Here is a 27,122-nt window from a genome sequence, read left to right as displayed (position 1 = left end):
TAGAAAATCATTTTATGAGCTTCAAAACAATTGCAATAATTGAAAGTTAGCTAAAAAAAATGATTATAAAATAAAATCTTTATTATAATCTCGAATTCAAAGTTAATACACCCTATCATATTTTCCTGATATATGTAAATATATTGTGCTTACCTGGGGTTCACCAATCCAGACGAAAGGTTTGGAAGCCAAGCCTGTGGATTGCTCGAGATGGCTTTTATGCCACCAATCGTTTAATAAAATGCTCCGTTCTCCATCGTAGGAGAAGGGTTCCTTCACACCATCGGCAACTGCTACATGAATTGATCCATACAAACCCGCAGACCTTTGCATTCCATAGTGGCCATGGTAGAAAGACGTCCCAGGCTGCACCATATAATTACACCGCACATCATGAATCTCATCATATAAACCAAATTGAAACAACTATGACACTACAGGTCATGAATCCCACTGTGATATGAATAATGAAATTATGAAATTGTGATACAAATTTGTAGACGAAAGTCTCTCCCGGCATGATGGGACACTGCGTAACTCCTCCTGTTCCATCACTCCATGGTGTTTTACGTTGCAAACACAAAAATTATTTAATGAATATGTTTTCATATTAATTAAGAGCCATGCATTAAGAATATTCAATAGAAAAGATGAAAAAACACAAAGTCAATTATTCACACTTAGTATATGGTGCTTAATATTCTAGCCCAAAAAATTGTGCAGAGAAATAAAAGATCATGAATACCTGGCGGATTTCGTGCCAGTGAATAACAACATTCTCAGTTTCCATTTGATTAGTGAGTTGAACGTGGATGGTGTCCCCCACCTGGGCCTCGATGGTTGGGCCTGGAAATTGGCCATTGATGGTAATCACCAATTTCTCATAACAATCAGGAGATTTATATTCATATCTCACATTCCATCTATAATGGTGAATTCTTGCTTCTGCAAATGATGGTACCAGCACTAGTGAAAGAAATAAGAGGCACCAAATACACATTCCATGTCATCCCCAATTCATTTTCTTGTCCACTGCGTTGCAACGAATATTAGGATGATTTTCTAACCGTTGTAGTACGTCTGCAACCCTAAAAAATGAATTGGCAATAATCTATGATTCAGAAGTTGAAAGATGTGTAATATATAGAGTCACTATGTGAACGAGAGAAATGATTTTCTAATGTGTAGAGGAGAGTAACAACGAAGAAATATCGCAGAAAATTGTTGGGCAGTCAATTCAAAAACCTCTACAAAATTACTACCACACAAAGTCTTTGGAAGTCTTTGTCAAGGATTTTTACATGTGAGATCCTAGCATTAACACAAAATTCCAAAAATGTGTGATAAAGACTTGAAGAATATTTCAATCACCTACTCTCTGAAGACCAAAATCTGTGATGAAATTGAAGGCTGGAAATTTCGTTGGAACATCTCGCAGAAAAGTACCTTTGAGTAAACCTAACTTCTAGATATATACTATGGAATTTTAGGACGAGCATCAATTTCCTTTTCTCATACGAGAATGTGGAATAGGAAGGATGCCAAAGTGATGAAGTGGTTTGGTTTGAAGTATTTTTGTTCATTTTTGGAGTGGGAAAACGAATATCGACTTTGGGGAAAGGGATATTCACAATTATTGCAATTGTTTCGAAAGTCTCTCCCATGACCAACTAATCATTAATATAGTAGAAACACTAGTCAATCAAACCAACTAGTTTGGTTTGAGCAGATACAACTATCCCAGGTTCGATTCTCACCACATTCCTGTATGGACTACTAAGACTCAATGACATTATCCCTCGGCCCCAAAATTGGATGGTTCTATAAAAAAAAAAAAAACAGAATTGCAGACTAAACCAAAACACACAACATTATCTAAAATTTCATCACAGACGAACGCAACAGGAATCGAGAACCACTCTAAACTGGGTAGGAAAAACCAGGGCAACACTAATTCTACTCCATTGATAATGATAGGATCATCATCATTCTCATCATGGCACAGAACATATCAATTTTTTTCTTGATAATGAACAAGCACCTTCTCTGTTTGGAGGCGAAGAAAACATTCGGATTCTGCGAGTAGAGCTGCAACATTTCGCCTATATAGGGCCACCCCAGTGAACCACGGGGCAAGCTCAACAAGCCGCTGCCAATGGATTTAGGCCGGTGCCATAGCCGTATAAGGACCAAGGCCACCAAGAAAATTAGCCCAAATCCTACTAAATTCATCGTAGCAGATTCTCTCGGGGAATTACAGAGCAGGGGAAGAACAACACAGTGGACTTCATGGAAAGACACTGAGGAAAGAATATTATATATAGGAGAGATCTGGCACTGGACAGTCACTTGGCCAGCTCGACCCACCATGATTCCAACAATTTGACTGACAAAGACTCCTTGATATTGTGGCTCTTAATACAATGATAAGATAGATTGAAACCCCAAGCAATTACACTTAGAATTACAATTAAGGAGCGCCCTTTCCAAAACCAGTGAAGCAGAAACACATATTCATACCACCGAGACCATGAAAAAACCCTACAATAAACCCAGACTAACCCACTAGGGATGTCAAGATAGGCACACAAAAGGGGCATCCAGCTCTGGGAAAGAACCCTGAGAACTCCTACATGAAGCTCAAAGCACTTAAATACGCAAAGAATTTTAAACTTAGACATAAGAATTCAAATACTAGAGCTATCTCATGGAAAGAATTTTCAACTTAGACATAAAAACACAAACATAGTTTCCAAAACAAATTAAATAGTTATGAACCAGTTAAGTCATTGTGGAGAATACCGTATGCCAAATTCAATCCAACAGGGTTTCTCTTCTCTGGCCTATCTTCGTCCCTCTTGTAATGGTCATTCCCTTGAATATTGCCATTTTCTTTGCCCTTTTAAGCAGGATTTCCATCCTTATTTGCCAAATCTGACACTTAGGGTTCGACCCGAAATCAAATATGTTTTGCCCTAGCTCATCGAAACTGTGGCGGCCCCGCAGGTGTTTAAATGCCACTATTTCCAATCCTAATTGAGGTATAGAGATGCAGAGGTAACTCGTTTCGCTGCGAGTTGGAAAATTGACATTGTAGAATTGTAGTGATAAGAAAGCATAAATACCTAGTGAATGGGAATGTGAATTCGGGAATGTGATATCTTGGAGATCCAGAAGCCCGCATGTATGAAATGGATTGAAGAATGCCCCAGTGAAGATATTGTGGGAATTTAGAAAATGGAAATGGTGGAGTGAATATATTGTGAGAATTTAGAAAATGAAAATGGCGGAAAAGAAAGGAGATAAAATTTAAATTCCCGAGAGGTGAGAATGTGTGCACTTGGGTGTTTAATAGTGCTTAGGAATTATTGTTGACTCACAAAATTTTACTGTGTAATTCCCTTTGATAATTATAGTGTGACTAATTTTTCTAGCCATTTTTGTTATAGGTTGAATTTTTACAATTAGCATGGATATTTTGTTAAAATGTTTCGGAGTGAAGTACCCAATTTTATAAATGATTTGACAAAATATTAATATCTTAATTTAAGAATAAAAATAAAGAGTATAGTAATGAATAAGTTGTTACACTTTGTAAATTTAAGTAGTATTTTTTAAAATTAATATATTTGACTCTATTCATGTCTTTTTACCCATTTTTATGAAGAAAGAGGGGTTGAGGATTGATTTTCATAAATTTATTGAATTATATTAACTTTCTTCTCTTTATTTTTTTACAATATAGATGAGACACTTATCTAGCATTAGAAGAGTGTGTTTTTTAATGGAATAAATTGGATTAGTAATAGGATTAGTTAAAAAGGCACATATATTATCTCAACATCTTCTCTTGCACTCTTTTCTCATTAAACAAAGTAGCTTTTATTTAAGTTGGAAGGACAAAAAAAATCATGGTTTTAATTACTATATTTTCATTCTCCACCCCTTAATCCAATGTAATCACAATTAAATTTGGTAGAACAATGAGGCCGTAAACAAAAGTAATTGTAGTTTAATGGGATTAAACAAGCATTCATTTACATTTCATACAAACCAAGAATATATGTTTAAATTAAACCTGACCACACATAACATGCATAATCCATGTTAATTTATTAGAGTAAATAATATTCAATCAAATTTCATAGACACTTGTTTTTTAACTAAGAATGGTCCAAGGAAATTAGTTTCATATGAACAATTTTCCTCCTAGTCATAGGCATCCACTTAAGATTCCATCCCCAAGTTGGGTTATGAGGTCACTAGGGAAAATCAATATAAGATATAGACTCCCACTCACTCCACCCAACCCATTTCTCTCATGAAATTGTTACTTCACTAATTACAAAGCATTACACATATAATATAAACCACAAATATCAATAGCACTCTCTTTCTCTTCCCTACACGACATAAGGAATATCTTCCCCTACTATGGTTGACAATTCCTTAGGGATTTTCTTCCCTTTAATTCTCTTTAGTGTAGGAAAAAAGAGTCCAATATGTTGAATGTTTTTTAGGAATAACTTGGAAGATTAAAATGTGCCTCTCAAATAACTAATGATCAATTTAACTAATGGGTGAAAGATTCCTTAGTTACCCAACCTCTATGCTCATCTACAACCTCTCTATCTCTTCACCAAGGACAATTGATTCCCCTTTCATGGTGTTTATTTTGATCATCTTCATATTTATGGTTAATTAGTAGAAGAGAATTAGCAAGCACTACAACCATAACCCTTTTTTTATGCCTCAAATGCACCTTGAAATTACTTATGAAAAGGTTTTTTCGACCTATTGTGTGACTTTGTGATCCACCCATATTTTAAATAGGGGTTGCAAATTAGGTTGATAATAAAGTTGAAAAGTATTTTGTCCAAAAAACCAATATAATATATGTCAAAAATCTAGGTCAAAATTATTTATAAAAAGCATAATTTTAGATTCAAAAACATATGTTAAAAATGGATATTACAAATGTGATTGAAAAATATTTGATAGTTTCCATTTATTACACAAATATTATAAATGAGGTAGAAAATTATTTTGAAAGTTTAATAGGAGGTATAGGTTGAAAACTTTTATTTCAAAAAAATGTTCTTAATCATGAGCTCAGAGATGATCCTAGTCATAGTTAAAGATCAAATCCTAATCCTAAACTCACTTCCTACTCTTAAGCTTTGTTTTCCAAGCCTAACAACTAGCCGAGTCTAAATCACATTCTAAGTAACTATATTCAACTTTGGATTCATAAGCTCCACAATGATTTATAAAATTGTTATGTTGTTATTCTTTACATTTAGATTAATTCTTAAATCTCTCTCCATTATTAGTATCAATTACAACAATCATATTTAATGTCATAGCATAATCAAACAACAAACTATGGTTGTTTTTGGATTTCATAGTGTTAAACGAATGTATATGGAATGTTACTTAAAAGCACTCCATCACGGCACGATATCTTCACTATGTAGAGCTCCCCACCTATCTAATGCCTTGGTAACACTCCTCAAGTGAGGCCTTCTTTGCTGCAAGAATTGATAATGTTAATGCTAGACTAGTAAAAAGTATGTTGGACACTTAAGTGGACCCTAGTTTATCAATTAAAGCCAATAAATGGTTATTTTGTTGGGACCACGACATGATTTTGAGGCCTTAGAAAAATGAAGGAACGACTGGCTAAACCACAAGTGGAAGATTGTTTTGATGATAGAACGAAATATTTTCTAACGAGGAAGCCCCACTATTTTGTTGGAGAATGGAAAAATTCAAGGAGACATTCATGTATGAAGACATCTTTGAAATTTTATGTATATAGTTTTCTAGTGAGTTTGTGTGAATGGTTTCATATGCTTGATGAAGCCCCACGTCACTATTGAGGAGACAAGAAGACAAGTAAGTCGAATCTTAAATCCAATAACTTTGGAGCATTGTGATCACTTGGTTAATCAAGCAATAGACTTTTGGGGAGAGCAGACAATGGAAGGATGCATTGTATCTAGTTTGTAGTAGAATTGTACTAGTTGTACTCAAAATCTAAGGACCAATTTTAGAATGGGTTTTGAGAGAGATTGGTGAACACAAACCCACTAACCCACTGAGATTGGTGAAGGAAAATTTGTTTCCTACTAACCCACTGAGCATGTTGTTGTAAAACCTTACATTAAGGAATGGGTTACAACGAGTTTGGAAAAGATGAGAGCTCAAAGGACCAAGTGACCATGGAGGAAACAAAAGCTAAAGAGAAAGTTGAACAAGCTTTGAGGAAATAGGGATAACTAACTAGTGGTGGTTGAACTAGATGTGAGAAAATGAAGAAAGCCATGAGGAGTTGCAAAATGAGATTAGTGAGGAAGGGAGTAGTGAAGTGAGGATGAGAGATTTGGAGAATTTGAATAGGAAAGGTGAGTTAGCCAGTGAATGGTTGTGAAACAAAGGTTTGGTGATAAATATAGCTCAATAAGGAGTAGTAGTCAAGGCACCTCAATGAGGTTTGATGAACACACTGGAGTGGGGTTATGAGAGATATGCGATTAGAAAGTGATAGGTTGGATACAATGTAGAATGATATTTTGGATGATAAAGAATCAAATGAACTAATGGGAAACCATATTCTAAGGCCAACATATGTGCCCCTTCTATCTAGGGAGGATGAGAACCTAGTAGTGGGCATGGCACTAGACATTAGCAACGTTGGCCTCATACCAACCCCACCCCTTATGCTTCTTAAATACAATTAGGTAACACTACACTAGCTTGTTAATAATGGTTCAAGTCCACCTAGTAGTTAGCTTACTTATGGAGGAACAATAGGAATTAGAGGAAGTAGTCTTAACAATAGTGCAAGTTGAATATTAGGAGTAGCACAATTGGGAGTTATAGCTATTTAGAGAAAAAAATAAGAGTTTCATGAGTTTTAGTACCTATGATGTTTTGAATTATAACATAGGAGAATGTAAGAGAAATAATATTAGAGTAATGCACTATTTAAAAAACTTAGTCATATGTAAATGATTTGGAAAAAAACGTAATGATACACATATTGTGATATAAAACAAACCCTAAAAATGTCATTCTTAAAATATCTTGTGTAGTTACCTAATATCATTCAAGTAGAATATCCCAATTATTTATGTTAGTAATGGTGTGATCATATTTTTCATTCTCTTAAAGGAACTCTTTCTAGACATGCACCCCATCAAGCATAAATCATCCTAACATATATCTTTGAAGTAATATAAATCATCCAATGACTATCCTCAAAAGAATTCTCACCCATAGACTTGGTGATGGTGTAAGGATCATATTAAAGTGGTACGAGCTTCTTATGGGAGTTTGTTAATTTCTCTTAATGCGAGTCCAACCATAACTTATCACCAACCTGAAACTTATGCGAAACTCAATGGATTGTGTATCTACTTGTACTTGGAGTTGACAAATTTCTACAAAATATCATGAACTCATTGTTGAATTTGTTGGATATTTCCTCAAAATTGGTTGCTTTGCTTACCTCATTCCAAGCATGGGAGGTATCTTCATGTGTTATTCCATGAATATAGCTACATTAATTTGTGCCAATTGTTGGGACCCTAAGCACACCTGAAAAGGCTTGTGGCTAATAGAAATATGAATAGCTATGTCGAATTTCTATTGAAAATATGTAAGGCTTTCAACATGTGTATGTGGATGCTCACAATTGTATATTCTAAGGACACCTACAATAATCGTATTGACTACTTTTTATTTATTGATCTAGGGATGTAAGGAAATGGATTTGGTCAAGCTTGATGTCCATCATGGACCAAGGGTTATACCAGAAAATATTGAGGAACCAACTATCCCTATCAGGAAATATGGTCTTTGGAAGCTTAAAATGAACCAAAATATGCTCGGAGAAGAGCTTATGAGTGGATTTTGTTGTGAAACTCTTCTTATAGGGTATCAAAATTCCCATCCTAAGGAAGCAATCAACAACAACAAAAACACATTCATTACCATGCTCGATTGATGAAAAAAATGACATAAAATCCATGAGCACTAAATCCCAAGGATTACCTAGAGTAGGAAAAATCCTACAAATGTTGTAGATGGCCATTTGCTTTGGCAGAATATAATTCTTCCACTACTTATAAGGTTCAACAATAGAATGAAACTCATTGTTATAAATTGGGTATCTATGAAACCCATTATAGAGTGTCTGGCTATGATAAACCATTGAACGTTTCGTTTTCGTGTGGGCACCACATTGATGACATGAACAATTGGCTCATAGGGTCCTTTTTGTGTAACCATTCATCGATGAAAGCTACTTCCTCGATGAGATAGAAGTGAAAACTGATAGTTGCAAAGGTTGGATAATGACGTGAACCTTGACTTGGTAACTTGTAACTTGTTAAGTGGGATAAGTTGAAATTGGACATGAGTAGCCTAAGATGAGTTATAGTCAGTTCTTAGGTGAACAAGACATAGTCTAGTTGTAGTAACTGTAACTTGGTCAAGTTGTTGTAGTCGAGGAAGGACTTGGATGGGTTCCCAAGTCCCAAAAAAAGTAAGGGTAGTTGTGAGGGCATGATAGCTAAGGAGTGCCAGGGCATGCTAATGAATGAAAAGGCATCCCAAGGAATGAAAAGGCATGCTAACACATGCTAGAAAATGTCAATGCATATACTAAGGAGTGTTAGGGAGTGCTAGGGCATCACAAGGGAGAACTAGGTCAAAATGCATGGAAATGAACGAATACGAGTGTGTGCCAAGGAGTGTCAATGAATTCTAGGTGTCCCAGGGATGAAGTGTACTAGGAGATGTTCATAATAGGATTTGTAGGAGGTAATCCTATGGTTGCAATAAGGGGCTAGAAAAAGCAGTTTCGAACAAAGGGAGACTTTGGGTTGGGCACAATACTGTTTTTCCAATGCCTTGGTTGGGTTCCCAAGCCGCAAAAAAAGTAAGGTTGTCTATGAGGGCATGGAAAAAAAGTTCTAAGGTGTGTTAGGGAATGCTAGGAAGTACTAACACATTCTATATATTTCCAAGGCATGTTAGGCATGCCAATACGTGCCAAGTGCTAAGGGTTTCTAGGATGTGTCAAGTGCTAGGGTGTGGCGTGAACGTGTGCTAGGGAGTGTTAGGACCAGGTGTCAGGGAAACACAAGGGAGAACTAGGTCAAAATGCATGGAAATGAATGAATAAGAGTGTGTGGCAAGGAGTGTTAGTGATTTCCATATGTGCTAAGGAGGGAGTGCCATGGTATGCTAGGCAGTGCTAGGTCATGCTAGTGTGCCAGGGCGGTATGTAGCCAAGATTTCCCAAGTTCCAGGGTGTGCCAACACATGCTATGGAGTGTTAGGGAAACACAAGGGAGCACTAGGTCAAAATAATGCATGCAAATGAACGATTAAGAGTTAGGCATTGTTAAGGCATGCTAGAGGCTAGGGAAACACACCAAGATGTGTCAGGTGATAGGGTGTGCCAATACATGCCAAGGAGTGTTATGGAGTGCCAGCAAAATGCAAGTGAGCACTAGTTTAAAATGCATGGAAATGAATGAATAAGAGTGTGTCACAGGGAGTGTCAACGAGTTTTAGTTGTGCTAAGGAGGAGTGATAAGGTATGATAGGTAGTGTTAAGGAATATTAGAGTGCCAGGGAATGTCAGGGAGTGGTAGGGTGTGTTAGGGAGTGCCAAAGAATGCCAAGGAATGCAGGGTATGCTAACACGTTCCACATAGTGCCAAGGTATTGTTAGACATGCCAAGTGTTATGGCATGTCAAGATGTAAACTATGTTTCTTAGTTGTTTTTATGGCCACAATTGGATGTGAGCCTTGACTTGGTAACTTTTTAAGTGGGATGAGTTGAGATTGGACATGAGTAGCCTAAGATGATTTATAGGTCATTCTTAGGTAAACAATGCATATTCTAGTTGTAGTACCTATGACTTAGCCAAGTTTTTGTAGTCGAACCAAGACTTGGTTGGGTTCGCAAGTCTAAAAAAGATAAGGGTAGTTATGAGGGCATGATAGATAAGGAGTGCTTGGGTGTGTGAAGGAATGAAAAGGTGTGCTAACACATGCCAAACAATTTCAATGCATGTTGAGGAGTTTTGGGGAGTGCCAGGGCATCATAAGGGAGAATTAGGTCAAAGTGTATGGAAACAAATGAATAAGAGTGACTGTCAGGGAGTGTTAGTGAATTCTAGGTGTCCGAAGGAAGAACTGTGTTAGGAGAACTTCAGAATAGGAATTGCAGGAGGCAAGTCTATGATTGCGGTAAGGGGATGGAAAAATCAGTTTCAAACAAAGGGATACTTTGGGCTAGGAACAACACTATTTTTTCAATGACTTGGTTGGGTTCCCAAGTCGCAAAAAAAGTAAGGTTATCTATGAGGGCATGACAACTAGGGAGTGCTAAGGTGTGTGGGGAATTCCACGAAGTGATAGCACATGCTAGATATTTTCAAGGCATGTTAGTCATGCCAAGACATGCCAATTGCTAAGATGTGTTAGGTGTTAGGGTGTGGCGCCAACACATGCTGAGGAGTGCCAACGAACCACAAGGGAGAAGTAGTTTCAATTTCATGGAAATGAATGAATAAGAGTGTGTGATAGGGAGTGTTAGAAAGTTCTAGGTGTACTAAGGAGGGAGTAACAGGGTATGGAAGGAAGTGCCAAGCCATGATAGAGTGTTAGGAAAGCATGCCAATATGTTCCAAGTTTTAGGGTGTGCCAATGTGTGCCAAGGAGTGTTAGGGAGTGCTAGGGAAACACAAGGGAGCACTACATCATAATGCATGGAAATGAATGAATAAGAGTGTATGACAGGGAGTATTAGTGAGTTCCAAGTGTGCTAAGGAGGAGTGACAAGGCATGCTTGGCCGTGTTAAGGAATGTTAGAGTGTGTCGGGGAGTGTTAATGAGTGCTAGCTATCATGCAAAGGAGGGAGTGACAAGGTATGCTAAGAACGGGTAAGGCATGCCAAGGAATATTAGGGCATGTCAAGAAGTGCTAGTGTGCTAGGTAGTTCCGGGGTGTGATAACATGTGCCAAATAGTGCCAAGGCATGCTAGGTGCTAATACATGCTATGATGTGCAGGGTGCCAGAGTATGCCAATATCCGTCAAGGAGTTTCAAGGAAACAAAATGAATAACCAAGCTAAAAGGTAAGGAAATGAACACATAAGAGGGTTAATAATTTGGGACTTTATCTTTTTCAAAAGGGGAATGCTAGGCACACTAATAATATGTTCCAATACATGCCAAGTGCCAATGTGTGCCAAGTGCTAATGTTTGTCAATGCAATATTATGCCAAGGTGTTCCAGGGCATGTTAGGGACTACAGGGCATGCCAACACATGATAGGGGATTTTTATGCTATGCTAGGGCATGCCAACATGTGCTTGGGTGTCCTACTCATGGCAAGATGTTCTAGGTACAAAGATGTTCCAAGACATGCGAGGTGCCAAGGAATGCTAGTGTATTGTTACAAAGCATGTTAAGGTGTGCCATGAGTGTTGAGGAGTGCTAGGTCTCTCTCATTAATAGAATTGTCAGATCTGATTATGTATTAAATAATATAGTTCCTACACACACTAGTGGAAATTTATTTAAAGGAAATTTTCTAGATAATAAACCTAATAGAGATGAATCATGTGTTGACTCATAGGAAAACTATATTCTTATGACTTGAGGGAAATGAAACACACTAATTACTTCTTAACAAATTGACTGACTATAACCACTATGACCTTGGACACATAATTAAAAATACTCCACAAAAATGGTCTTAAATCATTATCTTTTGACAAAAAATATAGTAACAGGTACATAGCGTCATCAAAAACTCATTGGAATGGTCAATGATAACGAACATTTTTTGACTGTCACCAAAAGTAACCAAAAAGAGAATCGGTGAGGGTCAATAAAAGATTGTCACTAGAAGTGTCACCAAAGAGAGAATTAGTGATGGGCCTTTAATGACGCTCACCAAAAGTGTCACCAAAGAGAGAATTACTGATGAGCCTTTAAAGATCCTCAACAAAAGTGTTATTGAAAATGGCTTTTGATGACAAACCTTAAAGGACCATCACTATATACACTTACAAAAACATTTTTTTAAAGACTGTCACCATATGCGACATTGGTGATGGACCTTAAAGGTCCATCACAGGCATGAAGTTTCATCAAAAACTCATTGGAATGATCAATGATGATGAACATTTTTTGACTGTCACCAAAAATAACCAAAAGAGCATTGGTGAGGGTCAATAAAAGATCGTCACTAGAAGTGTCACCAAAGAGAGAAATAGTGATGGGCCTTTAACAACCCTTACCAAAAGTGTCACCAAAGAGAGAATTAGTGACGGGCCTTTAACGACCCTCACCAAAAGTTTCATTGAAAATGGCTTTGGTGACGAACCTTAAAGGACCATTACTATATACACTTACAACAATGCTTTTTTAAATACCGTCACCATATGCGACATTGGTGACGGACCTTAAAGGTCGATCACAAGCATGACCCTCACCAATGACCTTTTTTCTTATAGTGTATCAACTATTAACTATCAATTATTAGTGTAGAAATAGACAAGTATATAAGCATAATATATTTCAAATTTCTATATGCATAACATCTTTTTGACATATATAGTAATCTCTCTTTTTTAACTATACATATAGAAAGATGTCAAGTTTATTATATATATATATATATATATATATTATATATAATATATATATATATATATATATATATATATATATATATATATTATTCTAAAATATATATCAAATCATTATTATTCAAATAATAATGATTTGATATATATTTTAGAATATATATATATATATATATCTTTCACATCTTTAGATATAGAAATATTATTATTTCTAATTCTATTAAAATTATCATAATACATATAACATTATAATGACTTTTTTCTTTAACATATTTTATAACATAATATAATGACATTTTTCTTTAAGATGATTTCTCATATAATATGAATATATAAATTGATTACATATAGATTGATTTCTTAGGAAAAATCACAATTTTATTCAAAAGGAAATGAACAAAATTACATATAGATGCTCAAGGCATATGCATAATAGCGGATCTTGTTGACCAAGATCAATAAGAACTCATCAGAGAGTTAACCTATTATTTCCTACCTTTCTTTTTTTCCACTTTTCTCCAACCACTAGAGTTGGGTGTGGATGATACAATAGACTTTTGTGAGTCGTTTATATTTGTCAGGATTTATTTGTCTAAGTTCGAGCCTTCTGATGCATGGGTTCATTTGGTACCAATAGCTTCTTTTTCAGAAGTGGGAATCACAATATACTGTTGTTGTTTTGTAGAAATTGGAACTAATGCAATGTTGAGTTCTGATGTGTCCTTCTATGTGGTGTCCTGGGGATTCGATCCATTATTGTTTATGGTATCTGTTGTAGTTCATTATTCTTCTGTTTTAGCTACCCGTGGATCAGAAAACTATCATTCTTTTGGATTTTGTGGTTGTCTCTTTTTTTTTTTTTGACAAACACTTGAACATGACCACTTTGAAGATATAAACGACATCTGAAGGTCATATTCTCATAGTCAAGAGGCTGGGATGATTGTTGATTGTTGTGATATAACATGATGCAATCTGGTAATCCTTTACGAAGGTCAATCTCCACACAGATTCTGGAAAAGGTGAAGATATTCTTTGTGAGTCGGTCTGCATCTACTTTTATAAATTTCCCAAGGGCATTCCCAATGTGTGCTAATACTTTATGATGCCAGAAATGCAAAGGTAGATTATGTAACCTTACCCATACTAGCATTTTGGAAACCACCATGGTATTTGCATCGAAATCTGGAAACCATGGTGTTATGAAGAGTCCTACATTACCCCAAAACCATGGTCCCTCATGTAATGCATACTCCCTATCTTTTGTAGTGTCGAATTTGACGATAAAGAAACCCTTTGAGCATAAGTGGATATCACAATTTTTTGTCCATGTGGAAATGATCCATTGATGGAGGGCTTTCGATTTGGGCCAGAACCCATTGAATGTACATATCACAACTTTAGAATAAATTCGTTGTGGATCACATTTACCTCAGGCACTTTAATTTTCAAAGCTGGCACCTCGGTCATATGTTCTACAATGTAGGGGACGAGAGAAGTGGTAGGTTGTTCAGGTTGTTTTTGTGGCTCCATTTTCCCTTTGACTGCATCTTTAAAAGTAGTTGGACCTTTGGAGCTTGTCCCCGGACATACTCCTAGAAGTTTAGTCTTAGGTAAGATGGTTGAGTCACGCCCAATGTTATAATATTGTAGCTTGTGTTCCCCTTGTAATACTTTCCCTACATAAATCAAATATTGAAAACAGATTGGTATACCCATCTTTGATAGATTTTATCACCACGCCACACCCAACATTTAAGCAGACTGATTTCCCTTCAATTGATATGATAAAAAGATGTATCGATGCTCCTTCAGGAAGATATGATATTGGGTCTTCAAGATCCAACCTTGAAGTGTTTGTTGTTGGACACATTTTTTCTACTTGTCTTTATTGCTCTTTGTAGGTTGAGGACACAGTCATATCTGCTTTGCATCTCCTTCTATTGTATGTTCCCAAATTTGATGCTGAGGAAGGTGTATAGAATGTTTTACCGAGCCTCTACATATGTCTGGTAAGGAAGTGGAGGGGGTATTCCTATTTGGAGAAGTTGTGTAGGTGATAAGGATGTTGAGAAAACCGTAGTTCGCCTCCCACAGTTGGTTGAATACCGTGACATCATAGCAGCCATAGAAAAACCCTCCTGCAAGAATACTTACATGTTATAGGGCAAGAGATAATAGATTTGGTATAAAAAATTTAACCAGAGGCCATGCTTTGTAATGATTTCACGGGGATCTGATGGTCAATTCTACTTTTTAGACTTGGATCTTGCAGATCTGATGAGATTTACTTCATCAACGTATCTTGCTTCATAGAAATCGAGAGGTACCTGGGTAAAAACTGAGATCCGTGGGTTGTGCAGGCCAAGCGCAAATTGATGAATACTCATCACCTTCGTTTGACTCGATCAATACATGAGGCACAAAAGTTGGGGTTCTGTGTCATTGAGGTTCGCTAATTGGTTGATCCGGGTGTTGATCTTCAAATCTATCATTGCTAAGATTTCCATGACATCAAATTGTTCTCTCGATCTCTCTGAGTAGAGATGAGACGAAGTGGTAGATTGCGAAGGTTGACTTCCTATCATTGACCTCGCTATCAGATCGAACGATAGATCTGTCCTCTACATGTTTGGGTGATGATAGAAACAGATTGTTGGCAGAGAAAGGTAGGGATCTCAAAATCGAAGCCTTGGCGTTGTTGATGGGTTAGAATCAAGACCCTGATTTCTTCGATTAGAAAGCATGTGTCGTAGATCATCAACACCCGATCCTTAGAGGCATTCTCCACTTGTTCTTCAGTCACGTCTTTGAGGCATTCTCGACTTGTTCTCCAGTCGCGTCTTTGAGGCAACAAGTTTCAAATCCGTAAACCCTCACCGCTCTATAATTACCAAAATACGCCATTTCGCCCTTCGCTTACATATAGATGATTACATATAAAGAAATGTTCAATTTTTATATAAATACATGTTTTGAAATATTATGGAAATTATTATTAGTTTAATTATTTTTTAATGTGATATGCACATTATAAAAAAAAATTCATATATTTTTATCAATAAAAATAAATTTGCAATATAATCAATTGAATTGAATCGGGTACTTTTTTACGTTAATTGCTCTTTTAGTTTAACATGTAAATGTATATTTTATTATTTTTATTATTATATTTTGATTTAATTCTTCACCACACCATACTTCATTAAAAAATCCCCATAATGTATATCATATAATTGTAACCCACATTAATTAATTAATTTATAATTAAATGTTTATATATTTATTTAAATTGATCACACAGAAATACTCCAAAATATTTTATCCAACATATTTATTTATTTATTTTAAAATCTAATGTCATTGGTTTGATGGTTTGTAACACCCTTGAGCATATAAACAATTGGCATTTACTTTTACTTGGTTTTGTGTAAAAATTGGTAATTCAGTTAGATAGAGGGTAGTAAGAATAAAATGTTGTGGTTATTATTTTTATTTTGTTAAAATAATATTTAGTTAGAGAAATGACGGGAAATACTTGATAAATAAAATCTTGAGCTTCGAGGTGGTTAGACACTTACTTCCTTCCCTAGAGGGATTAAAAGAAAAATGTCTCAACTGGGAATGGTGAGAAAGAAAGTAGTGTGAAAGAAAGAATAAGTCTCAGACAGGACGTTGTAAAGTGCGACATGTTACACTGCTGAAAAGGGTCTTCTAGAGCTGGTGGTAGCCAGTGGAAGCCTTGAGTAAACATTCTGAACTGGACTAGGGTCTTGAGGTCCTAGAATGACTATTGGATTTAACTACTCTGGACCCTAGGAGGCTTGGGGGGGACCTGGACATAATTTCCATTCTCATAGGTTGGGTGCTTAAAGAGTCTGTTGCTTGGTCAATTTCTCTAGCAATGTTGAGTAAATCACATAAATATTAACTTCTTGAATAGAACTAGTGAAAGCAGTGTTTGGTATATTATTCTTTAAATAAACTGGAAGTGGAAATTTTTCTTGAATAAGATCTAGATTAGTTGGGTATATTGTTATTTAGACAAATGGGAAATGGATATTTTTCTTGAATAAGATCTGGATTATTTTGGTATACTGTTCTTTAGACAAATTGGAAATGGATATTTTTCTTGAATAAGACTAGATTACTTTGGTATATTATTCTTTAGACAAACTGGAAATGGACAATTTCCTCAAATAGGACTAAATTTGGTGCCTACTCTTTGGATTAACTCTTGTCTTGAATAGAACAAGTAATAACACCCTGGGTAAATTCTTTAAATGTGAAAGATGGACAATGTATTTCTTTCTATATTTTACTAGTTTAAGACTACGAGTAAATGAGCAGGTATTGAAAATATTATACATATTTCTTTGCATTAGCTTAATGCAATATTGTTTAATGTGAAATAAATAACAATTACATTGTGAATAGAACATTTACGTATTCTAGAAGTAAAACTAATATGGTGGCGTACTCTCAAAAAGTGAACCCAAGAACAAAACCGTAAAACTGAAGTTCGTTGAACAAAATTCTTGTCACTTGACAGGGTTTCAAGAAGGGTATAAAATAGTTTGGAGAAATTCTGGAAGTAGGATAGTTTTTCTCCAAGCTTGAGCTAAGGAATGAAAATTATTCCTCTTCTTTTCGACATAATGTTTCTGCTAAGAGCATTCAAATAGATTCGAGGATTGGATTCCATTCTTTGCTAGTAATCTCTTAGTTACTGAAGGATTAAGGGCTAGTAAAGGGGTAGTACCTGCACAGAAAGGAAAAGAACCACATTTTAGTTAAAAATACCCTATATATCATAGCTTGTAATTCGAATTAAATAATACAGACATGCATGAAAATGGTTGGAGCCAAAAAACATAGCAAATAATTTAGCCATAAAACTTAGCAAATATAAAAGGATAAGTATTTCATAAGCTCTGAGCAGAGGTAACCTCTCTCTCTTTACATAGAGAAAAAAGGAAATTGATTAACAATTATTTCATAAAATTTAAGCTCAACTGTCATTGCCATACAATACATAAAATGATAGAAACCTGGTTCATGTTAAGGACCCCAATAGGTTAATGACGAGACAAAACCCATGAGCCAAACTACTGGAAGGAAGCAGTAGGAAAGTGGAATTGAAATGTACTCGTAGCAAAAGAAACAAGGTTATATGATATTAAACTAGGGAGATAGAAATTATATACAATTAATATCCACAAGAAACCTAACCAGATTGAAAAATTACCTTTTGAACTCGCTTGGACGGTATAGGGAAACATGCAAGACAAACCTTGGCTAGAGAAAGAGAGTAAATCACCCAGGCGACATGGTGTTAAAAGGAAGCGCTTGGAAGAAGTGGAAACACCATACCTGGAATAATCTAGAGAAAATGCACACAGAACAAATTTTTCCATGAGGCACATAGTGTACACCTCCATACTCGTTGATGTAGAAATCCAACAGATACTTGAATGGGAGAGTAAGAAATTTTGTTGCCATGAGAATGTCAAGGAAACTTGCAGGAAATGTATGGAAAAAGAACTAAAAATAAGGTTTGAGAAAAACATGTAAGAAAAACAGTAACGTCATTGTGGAAAAGAACATAATGACAACGTCGACAATGGATAGGGGTGGAATTGATTACATCCAACCATCCCTCACAACCTCCACCGTCTGATGAGTACCGGGGTGTGTGTACGAAGAGGATGAGACCATGTTTCATATGCATTGAGAGTTGAAGCAATGAGAAATAGGTCACTTGGTGGAGGTCTAGAGAGTTCCACTTTACATCAACATGAACCTATTTATGAAATTCGTAAATCCTATTTATCGAAATATCATATGCTACAATGGGATCCAATTTCCATGGTTAATTACAGGACCGAATAAATTAATCGAACCTCAACCACACATACATATCCAAAGTTAAATCCACATTAAACTTATAAGGTTCTCTTAAGCGATGTGTCCATGGTGTGATAGTAAAACCAATAATGTATTCCTTGCCAATGTTGGGTAAGGATTTTAATGAATTTATCAAGATGTTTATTGATAATGGGTAGTAATTGTTAATAAAAATTAAATCTATGATCCAAATGCATACATATATTTTAAAACAATGGATGTTTAAGAATGTCTGCTACAAGTGATATCAGAGCTCAATTGCAACACTATGGTTTGGGAAACTGATTAACAAATTCATGTGTTGTAATCATAGAGAGAGAGAGAGAGAGAGAGATTGAAGAAGCATGATGTGCATGGGAGCTAGAGGTACACAACCAATACGACCAATAGTTGAATCAGGCTCTATACCTAGTTTAGGGGATAACCTAGGGTTGTTGGTGTAGTTAGAAGGAGGCCCTCAAAACCCCACTGATGTCGTGTTGGAAAATGTTCAACAATTAAGGACTGAGATGGCCAGTTTGCGAGTAGACAATGAGAGATTAATATGAGATCAGGAACGAATACTAAAAAGCTTATTTGATCACAAAAATCATATAACTTCCATACCTACGTCTGGTAATGAGGAATGGAATGAGAGCAAAGGCAGGGAGGTGAAAATGCGACTGAAGGAAGTCATACTCAGTGTTTGGAGTAGGATAAGGGAGGAAATTAGGAATAATGTGACAATATGTTGGACCATCAAAGAAATAAGAAATAGAAAATTAAGTTAAAAGGGGAATTCAAAAAAATAAAACCTCCAACTTTTGACGGAGAAATGGAGGAAGTTGCTGCAGCATGGTTGATTAACATTAACAATATTTTCAAATTTATGAATATGATGATAATCTGAAAGCAAGATTAGAAATCTACTAGCTTCTAGGAAAGGCCACATTATGGTGGGAAGAGGTTAAGGTTGTACATGCAATTGATGAGTAAGGGGTGAATTTAGGAGATTTTCAAGATATTTTTAGAAATATTTTAAAAGAAAAATGCTTGACTGAGCGTTTTTTCACAAAATGGTGAAGGGATTTCATAATATTTGACTGGGACAACTTTCTATGGATGCATTTTTGGCCAAATTCACATCCCTATTGAGGTATGTACCTTACATTCGGGAGGATAAGGCGAAAGTGTAGTCATTCATGAGTAGCCTACCCTCCTTTATGAAAGAACGATTGGAATTTGATAATCTGAAAACCATCGATGAAGCCATCAGGAAGGCGTGAATATGTTACCCGCATATGAAGCAGAAGGGTGGAGGTAGTAATATTTGGGCTAAAAAAAAAGCACTGAATAACTTCCACAACATGAAAAATATGAAAGGTGGAAATGTTAGAAATGTACATAAGAATCAACAAAATAAAGCTTTTGGAAGGATTCAAAAAATATTTAAATGCGAAGTAAACCAAAATTTAGTAAAGACAAGAAACCTCCATTGCAATGTTGGGGTTGTCAGAAGCCACATTATTACAAAAATTGCCCTCATCATACTAGAGCGAACGAGCTACCAACATTCAAGAGGCTTTTAAAGTTTGGTAGGTGGCACAAAACATACACAAAATTAATTTTTCTTTGAATGATCATCAATTTGAATACCATCCAACCATGATCGAGTTTGAAGGTAAAATGTTTAACCATGTTGTGTCAATTTTAATAGACCTGGGAGTTAGTTTAAGTTATGCCAGTCGAAAAATTATTGAAAAATGCCACCTACAAACCAGCAAATTAAAATTTCCTGGCTAGTACAATTGGCCACCAAGGCAAAAAGAAGGGTGACAACCAAGGTGGATGACCACCCATTGAAATAGTAGGCTAGCCAATTAATGTAGGTTTAAATGTGTTGCCCCTGGGATCTTATGACGTTCTAATTGGGATGGACTAGTTGGAGGAACATTGGTCCTTAGTAAACTATAAGGAAAAAACCATGCTCTACCTCAATAAGGAGTGTGTTAGATAAGAGATGCAAAGGAGTTAAAAGACCCATGGTATCGCAACCAATCACTTCCTCCTAGTTAGGAAAATGTATTCGTAAAGTATGTTTGATATAAACCATCCATATGGGTTTCACTAACTCCAAAGATAAGTCAATCTCCTTAGGAAACTGTTAGTTATTCAAGATTTCATTGATGTGTTTCTGAAGGAAATACCAGGGTTACCTCCCAAGCGGGATATTGACTTCACTATAGAATTAATTTAAGGGGATACAATTGTGTCTCAAACCCCTTACCGAATGAGTATACCCGAGTTAACCGAATTAAAAATGAAATTACAAGAATTTATCGATAAAGGTTATATTCGCCCAAGTGTGTCTCCTTTGGGAGCCCCTCTTTTATTTTTTAGAAAAAAAGATGGTACTTTAAGGCTATGCATTGACTACATACATCTTAATAAGCTAACTGTTAAAAACAAATACCCTTTGCTAAGGGTCGATGATTTGTTGAATCAAGTTAAGGGGGCTATAGTGTTTTCTAAGATATATTTGCAATCCCATTATCATCAAATACGAGTAAAAGAAGAATATATTCCCAAAAAAAAAATTAGGACTCATTATGATCATTATGAGTTTATATTTTTTCCCTTTGGGATTACCTATGCTCCAGCCACCTTTATGAGCCTTATGAACAATTTCTTCCATCCATATCTTGATAAATTCATCCTAATTTTCATTGATTATATCCTTATATACTTCAGGATATACATTTACAAATTGTACTACAAACATTGAGAGATCATCATCTGTATGCCAAATTCAGTAAATGTGATTTTTAAAAATATCATATACAATATTTAGGCCATGTGAGTTTTGTAGAGGGGATATCAGTTGATCCTAAGAACATTAAAACTATCATGGAATGTATTGCTCCTGCTAATGTTGTTGACATTCGATCTTCTATGGGATTAGCGGGTATTATCAACATTTTATCAAAGGATTTTCTAAGATAGCGTATCTTATAACTACCTTGCATAAAAAGGGAAGAACCTTCAGATGGATTGCTGAATGTCAGCATAGATTTGAACTATTAAAGCATCTATTAGCTACTACCCCAGTATTAAATATTGCATGCCTAGAAAAGAAATTTTTGGTTTACACTGATGCACATCAGGAGGGATTAGGGGGAGTGTTGATGAAAGAGGGCAAGGTGGTTGCCTATGAATCTTGGAAAAACAACATGAGCAGAGATATTATGCTATGATATAGAATTAACTACAGTGGTGCATGCTTTAAAAGTATGGAGGGATTACCTATCTAGAAAAAATATATATATTAATGACTGATCATAGCAGCTTAACTGACTTCTTTAACCAACCTAGTCTTAATGCATGACAAGCTAGGTGGACAACCTTTTTAGGTGAATTTGATTTCGATATTAAAAATTTAAAAGGAAAATAAAACCATGTGGCAGATGCAATAAGTAGGAAATCACATCACCTATATGAAATTTCATATAGTCAAGTAGAATTTAATTTTTCAAATTTGATTAAAGAAGTTATTAACAAGGACCTAAAATACAAGTTTTTATGGCAGCAAACCAATCAATCAAATAGTTCAAAACAAAAAGCTAATTACAACAGAAATAAAGATAATTTATTGACATTTAGAGGCAAAATATATGTTCCTAATCAGAAAGTTGTTAGACTATTCATTTTGGATGAATTTCATAAGAGATCTTATGCTGCCCATCCCGGATATTAAAAACTATTATCTGCTATTAAGAAGAATTATTTTTGTCATGGAATGAGAAGATATATCACAGAATATTTGGCCAAATTCTTGGAGTGTCAACAAGTCAATGTTGAACATCAACATCCAACTAGATTTCTTCACCCACTACCCATTGCAGAATGGAAATGGGAAGTAATTACTTTTGATTTCATATTAGGATTTCTTAAAACCAGAAGACTGAATGATTCAATCATGGTAGTAGTGGATAAATTGAGTAAAGTATCCCATTTTATTCTTGTCCAATCCACATATAAAATTAGGAAAATTTTAGATATATTCATGTGAGAAATATTTAGACTTCATGGGATGCCTAAGGTTATGATTTCTGGCAGAGATGTGAAATTCACATCTGCATTTTGGAAAACTCTCTTTACATACTTCGGTACTCAAATTAATTTTAGCACTGCTTATCACCCATAAACTGATGGGAAAACAAAACAAGTGAACCAAGCCTTAAAATATATGTTACGATTGTATGTGATGCAACAACCCAATAAATGGGAAGAGTATCTCCATTTGGTGGAATTTTCATACAACAATAGTTATCACAAATCATTTAAACTAAGTCCTTTTGAAGTTTTGTATGGAATAATATGAAAAACACCCATGAATTGGAATATCCCAGAGGACAAACTAATGTTGGGGCCTGATATGTTAGTAGAAATGGAAATCACTATGAAAAGAATCCGATAGAATTTGAAAGTTTCTCAGGGCAGGCAAAAAGCATATGTATATAGGAAAAGAACTTATAAGGAATTTCAAGTAGGGGATCATGTGTATGTTTGAATACGGCCCAAGAAAAGCACCTTGCAATGGAAGGGATGTGTGAAATTAACTCATTGGTATTGTGGACCCTTCCAAATATTAGAAAGAATTGGACCTATTGCATACCAATTAACGCTAACCAACTACATACAAATGCATAATGTGTTTCACGTATCCTTATAGAAATATATATATATATATATATATATATATATATATATATATATATATATATATATATATATATATATATATATATATATATATATATATATATATATATATATATGATTCTAGACATATCATTAACTGGAAGGAGGTGCAGGTAAGAGTTTAATTAACCAAATTATTTTTATGGTTAAATATGTTTATTAAATATTAGTCATTGATGAAATTTTATGTTGTCAAATAGGTGGAACCAGATGGAGAGTTTCTGGTAGCACCCCTCTGTATTCTCGATCAGAGAAACAATGCTATGGAGGCGAGTTATCACCCAGGTTAAAGTGCACACTACAAGAAAAAAAGGACAATGGTGAGGGTCAAAAAATGTCACCATAAGCTCATTGGTGACGGTCAAAAGAGCTTTCGTCACCAAAAACTGAATGTCACCAAAGGTGGTGTCGCCAAAAGTATAAGTGTTATGGTGACATTCAAGGTTCGTCACCAATAATGATTTATAATGATGGATAGTGACCGTCACCATTTCATATTAGCAATGGTGACAAACCTTAGCCTCCGTCATAAAAAAATTGAACGTCACTAATGGTGGCATCACCAAAAATATATATGTGGTGACATTCAAGGTCCGTCACGAATAATGATTATAATGACAGGCAGTGACCGTCACCATTTCATATGAATAACAATGATTTATTGTGATGGACCTTTCATGACCGTCACTATTAATGCATATATATATGGTGATGTTCATTGACCATCACCATTTCATATGAACATCAGTGATTTATGGTGATGGAACTTTCATGGTCATCACTATTGATGCACATAGATGGTGGGATTCATTGACCATCACCATTTCATATTTTGGTGAGGGTCGAAAAATGTCACCATAAGCTCATTGGTGATAGTCAAAAGAACCTCCGTCACCAAAAACTAATCATCGTCATTCCATCTGAATATCAAGGCACGATGGAATCGAACCACCAACCTCCTTCTTGTAAAGCAGGCGCTCTTCCATTGAGCTAGCACCCTTTAAATAATTAGACTTGCAAGAATAGATCTAGGGGAATAACAAAAAGATCCATAGATAATAGGATTAGAGTGGGAAAAATAAAGATGATAAGAAAAATAATAACCAACAATGAAATCTACTAATTTGAACATGTTTAAAGTACATTAAACAAAGATAGCATCCATAGTACATTAAAGTGGCATTGGTCAATGTTGGGCTTGGTCAATTTCCGACTATCCATAGTGCCACCAATCTAATGAAATGTGACAAGAGATGTTTCCAGTAAGGGAGAAGCATGTTTAAATCTCGTTGTTTCTTGATCACCATTGTCTCTAACTAACAACGATGCATAGTTCTAGCCACTGCAAAACATGGACACAAAAGTGAGCATAAAGACCAAAATCATAGTACCACCAATCTAATGAACTGTGACTGGAGATGTTCCCATTAAGGGGGCAGCATGTTTAAAGCTCACACTATTTCTTGATAACCATTGGCTCCAACTAACAACCATGCATAGTTCTAGCGCATCACTGCAAAACATGGACACAAAGTGAGCATAAAGACCAAAAGCCCAATCTACCTTAATGGAAAAAACAAGAAATCAAAACTTACTTACAATTTACTGACCATTGAAAGGATAAAAACATGAAAGCAAATGTCTTGATACTCCTCATCAAGGACAAACAAAATCATATCACCTTCAAATGAATTTAGAAACCTTTTGAGTTCATAAAATGGTGTTAATACAATTAACTTTAATTGGTTGGAAAAAATAAGTCAAGGAGGCATTTTAAAATCAACCAAAATTATTTATTCATGGCATGAAACAATTTCAATATTAGAGCATTGAAGATAATTGGACTAGAAAATGAAAGACAATATTCAACTAGAAGATATTATTGAAAGAATTAAAAAGGAAAAGAAAAAGAAGATGGGCACATTTTACTTCAGATAATAGCTAGATCCACATGAAGAACTTAAAATGAGCTTCTCCAAAACTTTCAAATCAAGGAACCCACGACCTATTCACATAAATGATGGTAACAAAGAATGAGATCTTTGACTGCCAATACTTGTTTCTTGGTCCTATCATAAAATTGAAATATCAAGAGCATATGCCTCTGGTAAAGAATGTTCAGTTTGTCAATTGTAATAATGTCGCAATCATTAGGCTATTATCATTAGGCAACTTCGTTGCATAAAAAAAATCATAGCAAGAACTATTGGTTTTATCACCCATATAAACTAAACTTCATGTATTGAAATTTGAAACGAAGAAAAAAAAAGTTAGTGTATTCATCTCTGAAACGTTGATAGATACATGCTCTGACCCAAGCAGCTGAAATTATTGATAATGTTACCTAAAATGGAAAATCAAATATGAGAAAATATATTTCAAAGAAAATGTATGAGTCTATTATTACCTAAAACCATCTCACAATGCTCTTCAACTCCAACAAGTAATGAATAATTCATGACATCAATTGACTACAAACACACATTGCACACAATCATGATAATTGGATAGCTCAACAAAAATTTGAAACTAAGATTACAATTATGGTTGATTAAGAAAAACGAAAACTATATTTACCATGAGAAATGAAGTATCATTCCAGACTACTCTCTCTAAAAGGCGCTTGGCTTTATTCCCAAGAAATATTGGAGCAGTTGGCATGGTCTCTAAGAGATTCTGGTCCAAAAGAGCTTTGTTGTTGCTTGATTAATCTGCATTGTAACGGGAGCAACCGAAACCTTTGAGGTCATAAACATGTGTTACATTTATTCCAAACAACAAATTTTCCATTACCATCAATTTATCGTGATATCTTTGCTGCCTTTTCAATTCTCTATACTGACCTGAAAGATGAGCACATTATGTAGCATGCACACAGACAATGAAGGAAACAAAGCTTGGTAAACTCTCTAGGAGTCTACAAAAGGTAATTTTCAAATGTAGAATATAAAATAATATGAGTATCCAACCTGATAAATATCAAGGATATTTTCCAAACATGTGGGGCTTCCAGAACATAATGAGTCACAGACATTTGAAATATTCTGATGAAAACTTCATATAAGATTCCAATTCTATCATGGTGACTCTCTTAATAATAAATATTTCATCCAAGGATTTTTCAAAAATCACATTTCTCTTTCTTCCTTGAGGTCCCCATTTCTTGCAGCGATTTAGTGACAATCTAAAGTCCATCTCTGTTGGACAACACTTGTTCCTAAGGGCATCAAATTGTTTTGCATAATAACAAGTTACCAAGTACTTAACTTTTTTAGGGGGCCTCATCACGAAAGGATATTTTTGCATGTGTCTTATATATATAGTGATGAATTTGAACCTCCTTTCCTTTTCGAGCCATATGTGTAAACATCCTCATATCCTAAACTTATCTCTTTGGAAAGAGCTTTACTCGAGTCTCACGAACCATCTGACAGATAAAGTAGATTTGAAACAACTCCACCCATACCAAATAAATCTGCACATTCCTTTTCTTTATCTCTGTCTATATCCTTTTGCTTCTCACTATCAGGTACCATGTCATATAGGCAAGCCTGATATTCTTGTGATCTTAGTGCATATGCTATTATGCTTATTGGCTCATCATCATAAACAACAATAACCATATCATTAACACCGATTAGTAAAAGCAGCTTACCCACTCCATTACCACCCAGCTAACTGACTGATGAGACAAACATAGGACTATAGTTTCTCTGATAGTCAACTCTAGTAGACCCCAATAAATTTTCTTGTAAACACTTGTTGTAACCTTTTGGTAAGTTTGACATAGTTGCCC

General features: G+C 35.3%; 1 pseudogene; it reads right to left on the bottom strand.

Annotated features, from left to right (window-relative positions):
• Nucleotides 1-7: 7 nt before the first annotated feature.
• On the bottom strand, nucleotides 8-26,684 carry LOC149171986 (1-phosphatidylinositol-3-phosphate 5-kinase FAB1A-like; annotated as a pseudogene).
• Between the last annotated feature and the right edge of the window lie 438 nt (nucleotides 26,685-27,122).

Source organism: Pinus tabuliformis, chromosome 4_2 (genome assembly GCF_031772625.1).
Source record: "Pinus tabuliformis cultivar Carrire ecotype Pingquan chromosome 4_2, CPIR1, whole genome shotgun sequence".
NCBI classification, from domain to species: domain Eukaryota; kingdom Viridiplantae; phylum Streptophyta; class Pinopsida; order Pinales; family Pinaceae; genus Pinus; species Pinus tabuliformis.
The sequence above is the reverse complement of the archived record's forward strand: the minus strand, read 5'-3'. Positions and strand labels throughout refer to the sequence as shown.